At 35.7% G+C, this 18,169-nt stretch overlaps 1 long non-coding RNA gene across 1 annotated transcript; it reads left to right on the plus strand.

The window, feature by feature from the left end:
- Nucleotides 1–6,654: 6,654 nt before the first annotated feature.
- On the plus strand, nt 6,655–13,555 carry LOC128280437 (uncharacterized). Its single transcript, XR_008270580.1, has 3 exons — nt 6,655–6,699; nt 12,703–12,780; nt 13,401–13,555. It is a non-coding gene; the product is annotated as an uncharacterized LOC128280437 (long non-coding RNA).
- Nucleotides 13,556–18,169: the final 4,614 nt, after the last annotated feature.

The following is an 18,169-nucleotide window of genomic DNA, read 5'->3' on the forward strand; positions in this document are numbered from 1 at the left end:
CGTCCATAAATCGATTTCTTTCCGTTCTAGGTCCAAATCTCAATTTTCATCATCTATAACATCACATTTAGCCTACCAATCAGTCACAATATTCATATGGGTCTAAAAATCATATTTTTACAAATTTTCATTTTGACCCTTAAACTTTTGTATATTTGCACTTTTGCCCCAATGCTTGTAAATTAATTTTTATCACATTCCTTTACTCCTTGAGGCTAGATGAACCATTTTCATAACTATAGCAACTCATAATTTCAACTATTTTACACATTTACAACTCATTTTACAACTTAGCAATTTACCCCTTTTAAATGTATTTTCATGCAATTTCTTTCACAAAAGTTGTTTATTAGACAACTAGGACTCATAATCTTCCATAAAAACACAGCAAACAACACATTTACTCTCATGGTAAAACCTTAGACTCTTCATCATTTTGCAAAATAATCCCCTCTTATGAAAGCTTATGCTTTAGGGGTTCCAAAAATACAAAAATCATCAAGCAAAGACATTAAAATCACTTACAAGCAAGGGAAATATGTTGCTGAAATTTTCCAGCTTCAAAACCCTTTCTTTGTTGAATGATAGCTTTTTCTTTTTCTTTTTTTTATTTGTTAATAATAAAACTATTTTGTCTAATTTTGACTTTTCAACTATTTTGTCTCCCATGGCCGGCCATCACACTTTAAATGGCCTAATTTCACTTTAAAGACCCCCAATTTAAGATACAAGGCAATTTAACACCTTTAGGTGTACAGGCCAATTTTAGCTATAATCCCTCAACCCAAAATTCAAACCCCATTTACAACCAGAACCCAATATCCCTGAACCCATATACCCGAAGCCCAATAACCTAAACTACCACCCACTAAACTAATGACCCATTACACAAAATCGAAACAAAAATACCTAATCCCAAACCCTACCCCCTAGCATTGGCGCCCACTTGCCTCTGTTACCACCGACGTCTGCCACGCCCCATACCCCCACTACAACAGTCCCATACCTCCACAGTCCTCGTACGCCACGCCCACACCCCGTACGCATGACAACAGATTCTGTACCTGCAAAAAGAAAACAAAACAACAGCAGCAACAGAGCAGTAGCCAATAGAAGAAACAATATTTTTGTACTCTTCTTTGGAACATTCGGTTATAAAGCCGAAATGGAAAATCTGTAAAAAGGGGGGGAATTTTTTCTCTGTTTTTCGTTTTTTGATGTTTATACGAGTGCTCAAGGAAAAATATTTAAGTTAGAATATCATACTTGTACAAACAGTGATTCAAACACTCAACATCAGAGAATCAAAAACGAAATATTAGACTTCCGAAACTAAGGTAATTTTTTGGACTTTTTGAATCGATTTTCTTTGTTTTGTTTTGCTCATACTCTTAAATATGCATATACATATACACATGTAAAAAAAAAAAGACAAATTTATAAAAAATAAAATAAAAATAAAAAAATAGAAAATTACCACGGTGGTGGCTTGCGCTGGCCATGACGACCCTCGATGGCCGTCCGGTGACCGCCATGACAGTGCTCTCCCTCCCTCTTTCCTTTCTCCCCTCTCTTCTTCTCTTCCTTTTTTTTTTCTTTCTGCTATCTCCAAATGAATTTTAAAAAAAATTTTAACTTATATAGGAGACCAAAACGGTGCGTTTTGGTCCCCCCCCAAATAAATAAAACGACGTCGTTTTGGAAGCGGGTCGGGTCGACCCGATCCGCACCAGGTCAGATCCACGTGTTTTTAAGGGAGGGGTTATTTGCGCGTTTAACCCCTCCGCTTTTTCGTGGATTTATAATTAAGTTATTTTTACCTTTTTAATCTAGCCCTTTAATTTGTTGCGCTTTGTGATTTGACCCTCTGCCATGCGCTGCGTTTTTAGGAAGCTGGTTTATTACCTGATTTGGTCCCTTAGGTTTGTTTGCGTGTGCAATTCAGCCCTTTTCCGTTTATTTTCTTTTAAAATTTCGCCCAGAACTTTGTTATTTAATTCAATGTAGTCCTCTTTTTCAATTCATTGTCTTATTTTCAATTTACTCACTATCATTTTTTATATTTATCGATTTTAATATTTGTATTTATTATATTAAATGTATTTATTATATATCTTGCTATATAATTGTATATATATGCATGTATGTGTATGTATTTGTATTTAGTTTTTCTAGTTATTTTATTTTAATATTCTAATGCTATATTAGTCTTTATGTTTCAATATTTTTATGATCCTTCTTGTTGTCATAATATATATATTTGTTATATATGCAATATTATTTGTTATGTATACTATTATCTTATTATATATTATGTACATGTTGAGTATTGTATTACCCATGTATTTTATTATATGTATATATCGTTAATATATATATATAAGTATTTTTTATGTAACATTAGTATTATTATTAATATTAATATGTTCTTAGCATTGTAATTATGTGTTATATATACTAGTATATATATATATATATATATATATATATATATATATATATATATTAGTATTATCAGTTGTGTTCTATTTATGTTTTTGTTTTCTTGTGTACATTACTATATTATCTTTATTACTATTGTTGCTTATTTTAGCATATGTATGTGTATATTTCTAATATGTATGAGTATATATATATTGTATAATATTATAATAGGTTTCTCTCCTCATGTGTATACATCATGTAAATATTAAAGTTTTAGATTATTTTATATGTATATATATTTTCAATATCGTATTTTTACATATCATGTATACATTTCTAATATTATATTATATTTTTCATATTATATCATGTACATATATATATTTATATTTTTGTTGTATACTTTTAATATTTTGTGTGTTTTCATTATGGTCCGATCTTCAACATTATTATTATATTCAATCTTGCAAGCATAGCTAGTATTTTTATTGTCATGCATGTTCTTTGCTCCAACATATTTTACCCTCTTACTTTTATTCCATATTAATTTTGTTTTACATTGCTTCAAAAATCACATTCTTGTTTTCTAATTAATTTCGATAATCAAGGCAATATATCGATTCAACATTAAGTCGTAAATTTCATCGCTATGTCGGATGGAATTTATCGACTCGTGTTAAAACGATATATCCTTTCCAAAAACCAAAAATTAAAAGTTTTCGTTTTTTTCTTCCATCGGATCACGATTGAATTTTACGTTGAACGCGTGTTTTTAAAAATGAAGACAATACGTGTTTAGGAGATACCAATTTTTGGGCGTCGCGAGGGTGCTAATACCTTCCTCACGCGTAACCGACTCCCGAACCCTAATTTTTCTTTGGCTTTTAACGTAGACCTTAACTTGGCCTTTTCTCGTTTTTTTTAAGAAAAAAGAAATCTAATAGGTGTCCGATCACACCTAGAAAAAAGATCGGTGGCGACTCCCGGTTTATTTTAAATCAAATTTCAATTTCCAAGTTTTTTAATCGCCACAATTAGAAACCGAAGCTAAAGCTAAAATTTTTACGTCGCTACAGCTGGCGACTCCACTGGGGAAAGCCTTTTTGAGAGTCGTGTCTGGAATTAAACACGTTTTGTCAAAATTTTCAAATTTCCTTGTTCAAAGTAAATATTTGGTCGTGATCCGAAAATCTCGTTTTCAAAATTCATGCATTTGTATCGTGTTGTAAATATTTCTTCCAACTTGCTTATTTGGTTGTTTTTTAGTTTTCAATTTTTATGGTTTTAATTTTGGTTTAGTTTCTTTAAGTAAAACGTAAAGGTTTATGAGTTTTTCCCCACACACCGTGCACTTGCATTTTCGCATAACATGAGCTCTTTACTCGGGCCCCGTCCGTTTAAGTGAAAGTAAACGCTACGCCTTCGTGAGTTAACTCGTCCCTCCGCACAGGCTAGTGAATACTTTCGGGTTACATATGACTTATGCTTTCGTGAGTTAACTTGTCCCTCCGCATAGGCATAAGTAAATGTAATCCCTCGAATTAAACTTGTGAGCCTGTGATGGGTTATGACCGAGGCTTCGTGTTAATCTTAGCGGATGATAGTACGAGCAATTCGAGTACCTATCTAGAACCGAGACTACATATAATGAACCATACGAGCTATCCAATTAGAGCCATGCCGAACCTCCGTCCGCTTATAGTCACCAAAATAAGTACACGGGGAAAATGCCTTTTGCCTTTCATTTACACTGTTTATGCAAAATAATTGGATTTGGTAGTTTAATTTGTTTTTCAAATTATATTTTTTGTGTTTACTAACCAAGTTTGTTTGTTTTTATTTTTATTTTCATCATGCATCATAGGCATCATATTAGGAAGGTGTTGATTAAAGGTTGGTTGCCAAAAAACGAGTTTCTGATGGAGGAGTCAATTACACAAATAACCGAGAAGAATGCCGTGGTTCGAGACTGGTCTCTAAAAACTCAGAGAGAAAAGGGGGATAGTCTAGTGGAAGGGTGTGTAGCCAATTTGCCCGAACATATAACTGTAAATGTTCGCCAAAACAACTTTGAGGATTTGGTTCAAATTTGGAATCAGTGGGATTCAGACATTAGGGGCATTTTCACTGAGAGGTACGGAGATATAGCTCACTTGATCACCATCCGTGTAGATGAACAGTTGATTCAAGCCATGGTTCGATTTTGGGACCCAGCTTATCAGTGCTTCACCTTCAATCGAGAAGACATGACTCCAACTATAGAAGAGTATGCTGGTTTACTCCGCATCGACAATGTACAATTCGGCAAAATATATGTGAAGGAGCCTAAGCCAATGACCTTCAAGAAAAAGTTAGTAAGACCGATGACATGGTGATGCATGGGCGAAAAAGCAGATAAAAAAGAAGAATGGAACCATTTGCATTCCATGGTCTTCCCTACGAGATTTGGCTCTGAACCATCCCGACATGCTGAAAAGGGTAAATCTATTCGCCTTGGCTATTTACGGTTTGGTTATTTTCCCGAAAGTTCTCGGACATCTTGAAGTTGCAGTAGTAGATTTCTTCGAAAGGCTAAAACAAAGAATCAACCCTGTCCCAACCATCCTAGCCGAGACCTTCAGGTCCCTGAGTAGTTGTCGAAGAAAAGGGGAAGGACGATTTATTGGATGCGCGCAGTTGCTCAATGTTTGGATTTTGAGTCACTTCTGGAAGGTAGAGCGTACTCCGTTCCATATGTTTTCTAAAACGTTCTCCCCGCTAGAAGCTTGCCTCAACAAAGAATGGCCGAAGGAAGTCACCGAGCAATATTGGGTATCAGTTTTTCAGAATCTTCGCGCTGAGAATATAACATGGAGAGCACCCTAGATCCGTCCTTCAGTTCTGCTATACAAATGTGGAAGCCAAGATTGGGTACCTTTACTCGGGTTATGGGGAGGAGTTGGATATGCTCCGCTATTAGTCCAAAGGCAATTTTCTTCACGACAATTCCTACCCGCAACTGGAGGATTAGCACAGTTCGAGTTCGCTTTCGCGGGTGAAGGATATATGAAGAGAGTCCGAGTGTAACATCCCGAAATAGGGCCTAAACGGAATAGTGGTTGCGAAACCACAAATTCGAGGTAGAATGTAACGGCCTAATTTTCAGTGGTGTCAAAAATGGTGATTTGAGATCACTAAATCGGACAAATAAGATTGAACAAGATAGTAACTTAATATTTATGAGTCAAGTAAGAATTTAGAAGAATTTGTGAAATGGTGAAATTAGTGAATTAAAATAATTTATTAGGTCAGACGGGTCAAAAACGAGGTATCGAGACCTCGAATTTGAAAATCGTGCTATAAATATTTTTATAAATATTTATGAAGTGTCATTGAGTTAGTATTAAAGTTTCGTTAGAAAATTTTGATGTTTGGATAGCTAATTAATTAAAAAGGACTAAACTGAAAATAACTCAAAATTTATTAAATTGTGAGTAAATAGCTTAAGTATTTAAAAAGATGGATTTAAAGAGAAATTAGACCCAAAGGTTAATGGCTGGACGGTTTGGGTATGAAATAAGCAAGAAAACAATGTGAACAAGGGACAAAATTGGAATTAGCATAAAAGTTAATAGTTAAAAAAATGATGTGATTGAAAATCTAGACATTTCTTCATCTTTCTCAGCCAGAAACACCATAGCAGGTCTCCTATGCTGGTTTTTCATATTTTTGCACCATATAAGTTCAATTTTTACTATTTCTTAGTAATTTTTATGTTTTTGTGACTTTTACAATTAGGTCCAATCATCTAATTCATTAGTTTTTGATTTGGTGGGTGAAATTGGAAGTTACCCTGGCTGAGTAAGGGTAGTTTATGATGAATTATTATGAAATTGAAGTTCTAATTTCATATTAAGATTGTTTTATTAAGTCATTTTGATAGAAAATGGTATTTAGGACCTAATTGTGAGCAAAATTGTGAATTAGATGTTGGTGTTGAAATTCAGAATATCAAAGGCTGTGAAATAGTTTATAATGATAAAATAAAAGTGTTAATTTAGAAAAATTAGTTCAATTGATGGGTGAATTGAGTAGGGACTAAATTGTAAAAACTATAAATTTTGGGGTAAAAGTGCAATTTCGAATTTTGAACAGCATAAATTGTGAAGTGAAATAGAAATCAAATAAATGCTAATGGGTAGAAATATTTTATATTATAGATCAAGAATCCAAGAAGAACGAGGAAAAGAAAAGTAAAGGACTAAAGTGTAAGGTTTAGTCACATTTTGTATCAAGGTAAGTTTACAGTAAATAAATGCAATATTCTTTTATTTTACATTATTATTGTCAATTTCCAGCATTTATATATTTATGCTATGAAAATATTTAAAGTTGAATTTAAGGTGAAGTGACAGAGGAAAAGTGTTAGAAAGCCGGTTGAACCCTAGGAATGTTAGGATATTAGGGTTGACAGACGTAACGAGAAATGAGCCATGTAAGTCCATATTAGAAATATGGCTTTGGAGACAGGATTGAGCCATGTAAGTCCATATTATATATGGCATTGGAGACAGGAATAATTCATGTAAGTCCATGTCAAAGACATGGCATTGGCGAGATATTGATAGACAGAACGACCCTAGTATCCTTAGTATTCCGAGTGGTTCAACGGGTCAGGATACGAGTTAAATTACAGTGAATTAACAGCAAAGGAAAAGTAGATTATACTTATGAAAAGGAAAGGTCGTAAGAAAGAAGGTAAGGGAATAAAGAAGAAGATAGAAATTGAGAAGTAAAGAAATTTATGATGTTAGATGATATTATGCATAATTATCCATTATGTTGAATGTTGTGATTTATTTGCTTGTAAGCTTACTAAGCCTAGTGCTTAATCTCTTTATTTTCTTCTTCTTATAGTACTTATCTAGTCACTTGGGGATCGAAGGAAATGTCGGAGGCCGATCACACTATCAAAGAAATAACTCGGTATAACTAGACGTTTTGTTTTGGGTATGGCATGTATAGAAACTTAGCTACTTTTGGTATAATATGAATAATGAATGATGTGTAAATACTTGCTAGTGATTAGCTAAGAAAATAGCTGATGATATATATGTTTATTAATATGTATGATTGAATGATGATTATCACATGAAAATTATGAAAAATGTGAAAGTAACCTAAAAACAGATTCAAGTAATGAAATGATGTAACTTTAAAAATCACTAAAAATTGTAGAAACATAGTTTGAAGATGAATAATATAAGAAATTAAAGCTTATTATGTATATTTTCTTATGGAATAAGCAAAACAGGTAGAAGTATTATATTTTATGATATATCTGAGTTTTAGTGAAACAGGGTCAGAGCGATTTCTGGATCCCCTGTTTCAACTTTGGAAATTCACCATAAATTGTACAAAACTAATTAGAAGGTATAATTTATATGGTTAGAATGCTTGTTGAATCTAGTTTTGAGAGAAACAAACGACTTAGTCATATGAATTTTTTACAGGAAGAAAAATGGTTCGTAGTAAGAAGAGGCAGTGCAGTCAAGTTTTGAAACAGGGGAAACTTTAACTAATAAACTGTACTAATTGGCTAAGTCAAAAATTCTAGAAAAAAATTAGTAGATATATATATGAGTCTAGTTTCATGAAAAATTTACAGATCTTAATTTCTAGTTTTGAAACTTGAGAAATGAATTTTTAAGTAACCATGACACGAAAAACAGTTTATTCGAAAATTAAAATAAGTGATTTAGAGTTGTTTAAAAGGTAAGATAAGTTTAGTAACACCTCAAGCTTGACTCGGTGACGGTTTGGGCGTGGGGCGTTACATTTATTGGTATCGAGCAGGTTTAGTCGATTCTCGAACAGCTAGTGTGAGAAAAGTCTAGCTATACATGCCATACACGTATTTTGATAGTGTGACGACTCGACGATTTTTAAATATTTTGTTTTATTGTAATGGATCCCGAGTGAGCTGGTGATGATGATGTAGAAAGTAATGCGCCTGCTCCGTAGAAGGGTAGCGCCATCCGAGAATAGGCCGAAGAATGTTAATCGGGGAGGAGTGACTCGAGAAGCTCTCTTCCAAGCTTTGAATGATTTGTTTGCCGAGTTCGTTCGCACGAATCCGGCATTAGACCTCCACCCCTCATGATTCTCGGGCTACCCATGTAGCTCAAGCTCCCCAATCACAGTGCAGTGATAAGAGAAAAGCCACCAGTTGATAGAATCAGAAACAAAGGCGAAGAGTTCCGAGCAACAAAAGATGATGATGCAGAAAGAGCAGAATTTTGGTTAGAAAATACTACCAGAGTCTTTGATGAGTTATCTTGTACACCCGAGGAATGTATGGAATGTGTAATATCACTTCTTAGAGACTCAGCCTACTACTGGTGGAAAACACTTGTATCAGTTGTACCAAAGGAGAGGGTCACTTGGGATTTCTTCCAGGAGGAATTTCGTAAAAAGTACATCAGTCAGAGGTTTATTGACCGGAAGAGAAAGGAATTCCTGGAATTGAAACAAGGTAATATGACGGATCGATGAGATTCTGCTTAAATTATCGGCAACTTAACAAGGTAACAGTAAAGAACAAGTATCCATTGCCTAGAATTGATGATCTATTTGATCAATTGAAGTTAGCTAATGTGTTTTTCAAGATAGATTTGAGATTCGGATATTATCAGTTGTGAGTTAAAGAGTCAGATGTCTTGAAGACTGCTTTCCTGACTAGGTATGGTCATTATGAGTTCCTTGTGATGCCATTTGACTTGACTAATGCTCCTGCCATTTTCATGGACTTAATGAACCGAATTTTCAGACCGTACTTGGATAAGTTTGTAGTTTTGTTTATTGATGATATCTTGATTTATTCTCATGATGAGACCGAGCATGCGAGCATTTGAGAACGCTTTCTGATTCGAAAGATAATCGGTTGTATGTCAAGTTCAAGAAAAGTGAGTTCAGTTACGAAGTTGGTTTTCTTAGACATATTATTTCGTGAAGGTATTAAGGTTGATCCGAGCAAGATTTCAGCCATTGTTGATTGGAAGCCTCCTAGAAATGTATCAAAAGTTAGAAGTTTTCTTGGTCTTGCCGGATATTATAGGCGATTTGTAGAGGATTTTCCATGATAGCTCCCCACGACAAGATTGCTGCGAAAGGATGTTAAGTTTGAATGGATGAGAAGTGTCAACGAGTTTTGACAAGTTAAAAGCATTGTTGACTAAAGCTCTGCTTTAGTGCAACTAGAACCGTAAGGAGTTTGTGATTCTGATGATGCGTCCATGAATGGACTTGGTTGTGTACTTATGCAGGAAGGGAAGGTAATTGCTTATGCCTCTAGACAACTAAAGCCACATGAGAAGAACTATCCGACACATAATTTAGAGCTAGCTGCCATTGTTTTTATTTGAAAATTTGGAGACATCATTTGTACGGTGAGAAGTGCCACATATTCACCGATCACAAAAGTTTGAAATATTTGATGACTCAAAAGATTTGAATTTGAGGCAAAGAAGATGGTTAGAGTTGATTAAAGATTATGAGCTAGTGATCGATTATCACCTGTAAGGCAAATGTTGTTCTTGATGCTTTGAGTAGAAATCTTTATTTGCATTAAGAGCTTTGAACACTAGTCTAGCCTTATCGATGATGGTTTTATCTTAGCTGAGTTGAGAGCTAAACCGATGTTTCTTGAAGAAATTTGTGAAGCTCAAAAAAAAATGACAATGAGTTGTTAACCAAAAGAGATCGGTCTTGAGTCGGGTGTAGAGTCAGATTTTCAGATCAGTTCTGACGGTTGTTTGATGTTCCGAGACAGGGTATGCATACCGAAGAATGATGAGCTTATTCGAAAGATTTTACAGGAAGCACATAATAGTTCTTTGTCTATTCATCCAGGTAGTATAAAGATGTATAATGATTTAAAAAAAAAATGTCCTGGTGGGTAGGAATGAAAAGGGACATTTCAGAGTTTGTTTTTAGATGTTTGATCTGTCGGCAGTAAAGGCCGAACATCGGTACCTTCAGTTTATTGCAACTGTGCTAGTCCACGAGTGGAAATGGGATCGAGTTACTATGGATTTTGTGACAGGATTGCCGTTTACACGAGAAAGAAAGATGCGATATAGGTTGTGATTGATAAGTTAACGAAGTCGGCTCATTTTATCCCGTTCAGTATGGATTATTCACTTGACAAGTTGGCGAGTTGTATATGTCGAGATAGTCAAACTACACAGGTACCATTATCGATCATTTCAGCAGAGATCCAAGATTTACTTCACGGTTTTGGAAGAAATTACGAAGGCTTTGGGCACAAAGTTGAGTTTTAGTACAGCTTTCCACCCTCAAACCGACGGTCAGTCAGAGAGAGTTATTCAGGTACTTGAAGATATGCTTAGATGTTGTGTATTAGAATTTCAAGGTAGTTGGGAAAAATATTTACCATTAGTAGAGTTTGCCTACAATAATAGTTATCAGTCGAGTTTGAAGATGGCACCTTATGAAGCTTTGTATGGACGTAAATGTCGCACACCTTTATATTGGATGAGCTTAAAGAAAGCCGGATTCTGAGGTTGATCTAGTTAAAGAAACAAAAGAAAAAGTGAAAGTTATCAGAAATTGTTTAAAAGCAGCTTCAGACAGGCAGAAGTCATATGCAGATTTAAAAAGAAAAGAGATCGAATATCAAGTTGGTGACAAAGTTTTTTTTTTTGAAAGTATCCCCGTGGAAGAAAGTTCTCAGATTTGGCAAGAAAGGCAAACTAAGTCCATGTTTTATTGGACCGTTTGAAGTGATTGAGAGAGTCGGACCATTAGCATATTGGTTAGCTTTCCCGGTTGAGTTAGAGAAGATTCAAAATGTATTTCATGTGTCTATGCTACGTCGTTATCATTCAGATCCGTCACATGTGATTTCTTAGACAAAGGTTGAGATTCAACCAGACATGACTTACGGTGAAGAACCGGTAAAGATTCTAGCTCGAGAGGTAAAGCAATTAAGGAATAAAAGTATTGCACTTGTGAAAGTACTATGGAATAGACACGGGGTAGATGAGGCTACATGGGAACCCGAAGAGGCTATGCGAAAATAGTACCAAAATCTCTTCACAGGTACGATTTTCGGGACGAAAATCCCTAAAGGGGGGGAGAAATGTAACATCCCGAAATAGGGCCTAAACGGAACAGTGGTTGCGAAACCACAAATCCGAGGTAGAATGTAACGGCCTAATTTTCAGTGGTGTCAAAAATGGTGATTTTAAATCACTAAATCAGACAAATAAGATTGAACAAGATAGTAACTTAATATTTATGAGTCAAGTAAGAATTTAGAAGAATTTGTGAAATGGTGAAATTAGTGAATTAAAATAATTTATTAGGTCAGACGGGTCAAAAACAAGGTATCGAGACCTCGAATTTGAAAATCGAGCTATAAATATTTTTATAAATATTTATGAAGTGTCATTGAGTTAGTATTAAAGTTTCGTTAGAAAATTTTGATGTTTGGATAGCTAATTAATTAAAAAGGACTAAACTGAAAATAACTCAAAATTTATTAAATTGTGAGTAAATAGCTTAAGTATTTAAAAAGATGGATTTAAAGAGCAATTAGACCCAAAGGTTAATGGCTGGACGGTTTGGGTATGAAATAAGCAAGAAAACAATGTGAACAAGGGACAAAATTGGAATTAGCATAAAAGTTAATAGTTAAAAAATGATGTGATTGAAAATCTAGACATTTCTTCATCTTTCTCAGCCGAAACACCGTAGCAGGTCTCCTATGCTGGTTTTTCATATTTTTGCACCATGTAAGTTCAATTTTACTATTTCTTAGTAATTTTATGTTTTTGTGACTTTTACAATTAGGTCCAATCATCTAATTCATTAGTTTTTGATTTGGTGGGTGAAATTGGAAGTTACCCTGGCTGAGTAAGGGTAGTTTATGATGAATTATTATGAAATTGAAGTTCTAATTTCATATTAAGATTGTTTTATTAAGTCATTTTGATAGAAAATGGTATTTAGGACCTAATTGTGAGCAAAATTGTGAATTAGATGTTGGTGTTGAAATTCAGAATATCAAAGGCTGTGAAATAGTTTATAATGATAAAATAAAAGTGTTAATTTAGAAAAAATTAGTTCAATTGATGGGTGAATTGAGTAGGGACTAAATTGTAAAAACTATAAATTTTGGGGTAAAAGTGCAATTTCGAATTTTGAACAGCATAAATTGTGAAGTGAAATAGAAATCAAATAAATGCTAATGGGTAGAAATATTTTATATTATAGATCAAGAATCCAAAGAAGAACGAGGAAAAGAAAAAGTAAAGGACTAAAGTGTAAGGTTTAGTCACATTTTGTATCAAGGTAAGTTTACAGTAAATAAATGCAATATTCTTTTATTTTACATTATTATTGTCAATTTCCAGCATTATATATTTATGTTATGAAAATATTTAAAGTCAAATTTAAGGTGAAGTGACAGAGGAAAAGTGTTAGAAAGCCGGTTGAACCCTAGGAATGTTAGGATATTAGGGTTGACAGATGTAGCAGAAATGAGCCATGTAAGTCCATATTAGAAATATGGCTTTGGAGACAGGATTGAGCCATGTAAGTCCATATTATATATGGCATTGGAGCAGGAATAATTCATGTAAGTCCATGTCAAAGACATGGCATTGGCGAGATATTGATGAGCGAGAACGGCCCTAGTATCCTTAGTATTCCGAGTGGTTCAACGGGTTAGGATACGAGTTAAATTACAGTGAATTAACAGCAAAGGAAAAGTAGATTATACTTATGAAAAGGAAAGGTCGGGTAAGAAAGAAGGTAAGGAATAAAGAAGAAGATAGAAATTGAGAAGTAAAGAAATTTATGATGTTAGATGATATTATGCATAATTATCCATTATGTTGAATGTTGTGATTTATTTGCTTGTAAGCTTACTAAGCCTAGTGCTTAATCTCTTTATTTTCTTCTTCTTATAGTACTTATCTAGTCACTCGGGGATCGAAGGAAATGTCGGAGGCCGATCACACTATCAAAGAAATAACTCGGTATAACTAGACGTTTTGTTTTGGGTATGGCATGTATAGAAACTTAGCTACTTTTGGTATAATATGAATAATGAATGATGTGTAAATACTTACTAGTGATTAGCTAAGAAAATAGCTGATGATATACATGTTTATTAATATGTATGATTGAATGATGATTATCACATGAAAATTATGAAAAATGTGAAAGTAACCTAAAACAGATTCAAGTAATGAAATGATGTAACTTTGAAAAATCACTAAAAATTGTAGAAACATAGTTTGAAGATGAATAATATAATAAATTAAAGCTTATTATGTATATTTTCTTATGGAATAAGCAAAACAGGTAAAAGTATTATATTTTATGATATATCTGAGTTTTAGTGAAACAGGGTCGAGCAATTTTGGATCCCCTGTTTCAACTTTGGAAATTCACCATAAATTGTACAAAACTAATTAGAAGGTATAATTTATATGGTTAGAATTCTTGTTGAATCTAGTTTTGAGAGAAACAAACAACTTAGTCATATGAATTTTTTACATTAAGAAAAATGGTTCGTAGTAAGAAGAGGTCAGTGCAGTCGAGTTTTGAAATAGGGGAAACTTTAACTAATAAACTGTACTAATTGGCTATGTCAAAAATTCTAGAAAAAAATTAGTAGATATATATATGAGTCTAGTTTCATTAAAAATTTACGGATCTTAATTTCGAGTTTTGAAACTCGAGAAATGAATTTTTAAGTAACCATGATGCAGAAAAACAGTTTATTCCGAAAATTAAAATAAGTGATTTAGAGTTGTTTAAAAGGTAAGATAAGTTTAGTAACACCTCAAGCTTGACTCCGGTGACGGTTTCGGGCGTGGGGGCGTTACACCGAGACACTGCAAAGTCTTGAAGGAAATTCATCTCATGGAATTAGCCTTGTATGCTGATACCCTTACCCAAGATTACGACATATGGAGGAAGCAACGGGTAAATAGTCAGCAAATCTCGTCAACAAACTACACTATCCAGAATCCTTTCTCGGAAGAAATACCGTCCGAGCTGGAAATAGTTAGACAAGAATTTGAACGAGAAAAAACTAAGATGTCTCGAGACCTTAGTGCCCTTCAAGAAGAAAACTATCAACTGAAGATTGAAGTTCAGGTTGAAAGGTCCAGAACTGAAAAAGTACAAAGAGAAGCCGAGATTGTGAGAAACGACTTAAGGGACCTTCATTTGGAAAACAAGAAATTAAGAAACACTATAAAGAATAGTGGGTTGGGCAAGTCGACAATGAGAATGGAAGGAAGAAATTAGCAATATCAAGGGAGGAATGGAGTTTTGGAAGGGAAAAGCAAAGAAAGAGGAGGAAAAGGCTGCGCGCGCTGTGATAGAGTTAAGAAAGAAGAACGCCGAGTATGAAATAGTGACTGCAGAATTTGCGAATAGTCAGTCTGAACATCAATAATTAAAAAGGAAAACACGAGATCTAGAAAATATGCTGCAATCTCGTCAACAACAATTAGATAACCTCCTGAAGGCTCTAGAAGAAAAGAGTGAGCAGTTTGATAGGGACATTCACGCGTATGAAGGAACTCTCAAAGAAAAAAAAATGCAACTCGACTTCTTGATCAATGAAATTCGCAAAGCGGCTATGCAAGTTGTTCAATTATCAGATGAAGCCGAAGTTCTCAGTTGCCAATTCCCTTCGAGCCAAAGATCGAGCATATCAAAATTTTTAGAGTAAGTGAAGAAACAAGGCAATGTGGCTAGGAAATTTGTGTAACCGTTGGAAAAATGGAAACATTGTGTAATAGACTATGTTGATAAATGAAATGCCTAAATATGGGGCTATTTTGAAATCAACACCAAATTCTTGCATGTTTACTCATAACTAACATTTATGCATCATTTATTCTTTGGACATTCATCCATTCATATACTCAGTCATTCATTCATCGCGTGTACACATCACCATAATCATCCACTGAAACTAAATAACCGTATAATCCGCAGTTGCAAGATTTCAAATCTGGAACCACGCCATTCCTATAAAACGCGCCGGCAAACTAGAGTAATGGAAGCTGAATTCAATGAGAGAATTGAAAGGATGGAAAGGGCTCAAAAGGAATTATAAGAGCAACTGGCCAAATCGCAACAAGAGACGAGAGACCTAATGGTGAGATCTCGAGAGGAATCACTCGAGCAAAGAGATCAGTGGCTAAAATGATGGAGATGATGACAACTTTGGTCAAAGGAAAAATGCAGAACCTCGATGTTATGGAACCTCAGTCAAGAATTCACCACGATCAGGATCCACTCTATCCCCCGGGATTCACTCCACCGCCCGCATATACAACACAAAGAGGGTATACTCAAGGGGAACCCACTGGCTTGGAACATCGACCTATGCCACCTGCTCCACCCACTAATTTGGGGCAAGGAATATTCGCGTCGAACCCAGGGGCTAGTCCTGCTGATCCACTAGTTCCAGATCTGGATGACCCAGCAGAGGTAGCCAAGTTGAAATTGGATAACCATGATGCAAAATATAGGAGTCTAGAGGAAAGACTCAAAGCAATAGAAAACCTGAAGTCTTCTCCGCACTAGGTGCCAAGGAACTCAGTTTGGTACCTGATCTAATTTTGCCCCCGAAGTTCAAAGTGCCTGATTTTGAGAAGTATGATGGGACAAGGTGCCCAAAAGCACATCTCATTATGTTCTGTTGAAAAATGACCGGTTATGTGAACGAGGATAAACTACTCATACATTGCTTTCAAGATAGTCTAACAGGGTCAGCTCTTCGGTGGTACAATCAACTTAGTAGAGAAAAGATTCGATCTTGGAAGGACTTGGCGTCAGTATTTTGCGATCAGTACAAGCATGTATCGGATATGGTGCCAGACCGTATGACCTTGCAAATGATGGAGAAAAAGTCATCAGAGACTTTTAGACAGTATGCGCAGAGATGGAGAGACGTCTCGGCTCAAGTGGAACCCTCACTAACAAAAACGGAGATAACCGTTCTCTTTATCAATACTTTAAAAGCACCGTTTTATGACAAATTAGTGGAAAGTGCCACGAAGGATTTCGCGAATATTGTAATATCCGGTGAACTCATAGAGAATGACGTCAAGAGCGGTAGAATGGAAGGATCAGAAGGCTCAAGAAAAGCAGCACCCGTAAGGAAGAAAGAGCCAGAAACCCACATGGTGGGAACTGGGAGTCGTTACATTCCCAATTCGTATCCTAACCAACCCCGACCTCAAAATTATCCACCCCCGAATTTCTATTATCCCCCTCAAACCCCTTACTATCAAGCACCACATCCGTCCTACCCCGTATACGCCACGAACAACCAAAGACCCGTCACCACTTTCCCACAAAACACGGTACCGGCCCAAAGCCAACCCAGAAACGAACCAAGACCAGTAAGGCATAATCCCGAGAGACCGCAATTTACCCCCATCCCTGTGTCGTATGGGGAATTGTACCCAAAACTTTTGGAAAACAGCTAATTTCTCCCCATTACATGGCACCCCTTAAACCTCCATACCCAAAGTGGTACGATCCAAACGCTAGTTGTGTATACCATGCAAGAAACCAAAGGCACTCTACTGAGAACTATCTTACTTTTAAAAGGAGAGTTCAAGGACTCATTGACGCGGGTATCCTACGATTCAATAGTGCCAGTAACGCCACGAGGAACCCGTTCCCTAACCATATCGAAGGGAACATGAGCACAATGGGGAAAGAGGATGAATGGAAGGTCAGAAGATGTGTTTCAGAAATAAGGACGCCTCTGCAGAAAATCTGGGAGGTATTGGTTAAGAAAGGATTGCTCTGTCACTCTGATAGAATTTTGGAGAAGAAGGTCAAAGTTTTTGCAATTTTCATGGGATTGTTGGACATGACATTCAGTCATGTGAGGACTTTAAAAGGTTACTTCAAGACCGGATGGATAATAAGGAGATCAAGGTCCTTAACAAGAGGAAGATGCCAACGAAAGAGAAGTATCGTCTCGATAGCCAATCATCGGGGCCCCTTATAGTCTGATCGACCGTTGGTAATTTATTACGACGCGATGAGAGAGCCATTGAAACCACAGATGGTAATTAAAGTACCGTCTCCTTTCCGTATAAGGACAACAAAAGCGATCTCGTGGAGATATGATGTTAATATCGTTACACGGAAGTTGAAAAGTCCAAAGCCATAACTGAAGATGTTGGGGAGGTAGGTCATTTTACTCGAAGTGGACGATGCTATTCTAAAGAAATTGAACCGGTAAAGAAAAGTAGCGACTCGAAGCAAAAAGGGAAAGCAATGATGCACGAAGTTGAAGTCGAGCAAGAAATTCCACCCGTGCAAGAAACTAAAAAGCCTGTGAATGAGGAAGAAGCTCAAGAATTCTTGAAATTTATTAAGCACAGCGAGTATAGTGTGGTGGAACAATTGAGCAAGCAGCCAGCACGAATCTCAGTTCTGTCTCTACTGTTAAATTCAGAGCCACACCGGAATGCTTTATAGAAGGTGTAAAATCAAGCTTATGTGGCCAACAACATATCTGTCGAAAAGCTTGATAGGTGGGTAAACAATCTGAATGCGGACAATTTCATCTCTTTTAGTGATGATAAGATACCGCCAAATGGTAGAGGCTCGGTGAAAGCGCTGCATATCACGACCCGCTGCAAGGGCTACATAATACCGAACGTACTCATCGATAATGGGTCAGCAT

Source organism: Gossypium arboreum, chromosome 9 (genome assembly GCF_025698485.1).
Source record: "Gossypium arboreum isolate Shixiya-1 chromosome 9, ASM2569848v2, whole genome shotgun sequence".
NCBI classification, from domain to species: Eukaryota; Viridiplantae; Streptophyta; class Magnoliopsida; order Malvales; family Malvaceae; genus Gossypium; species Gossypium arboreum.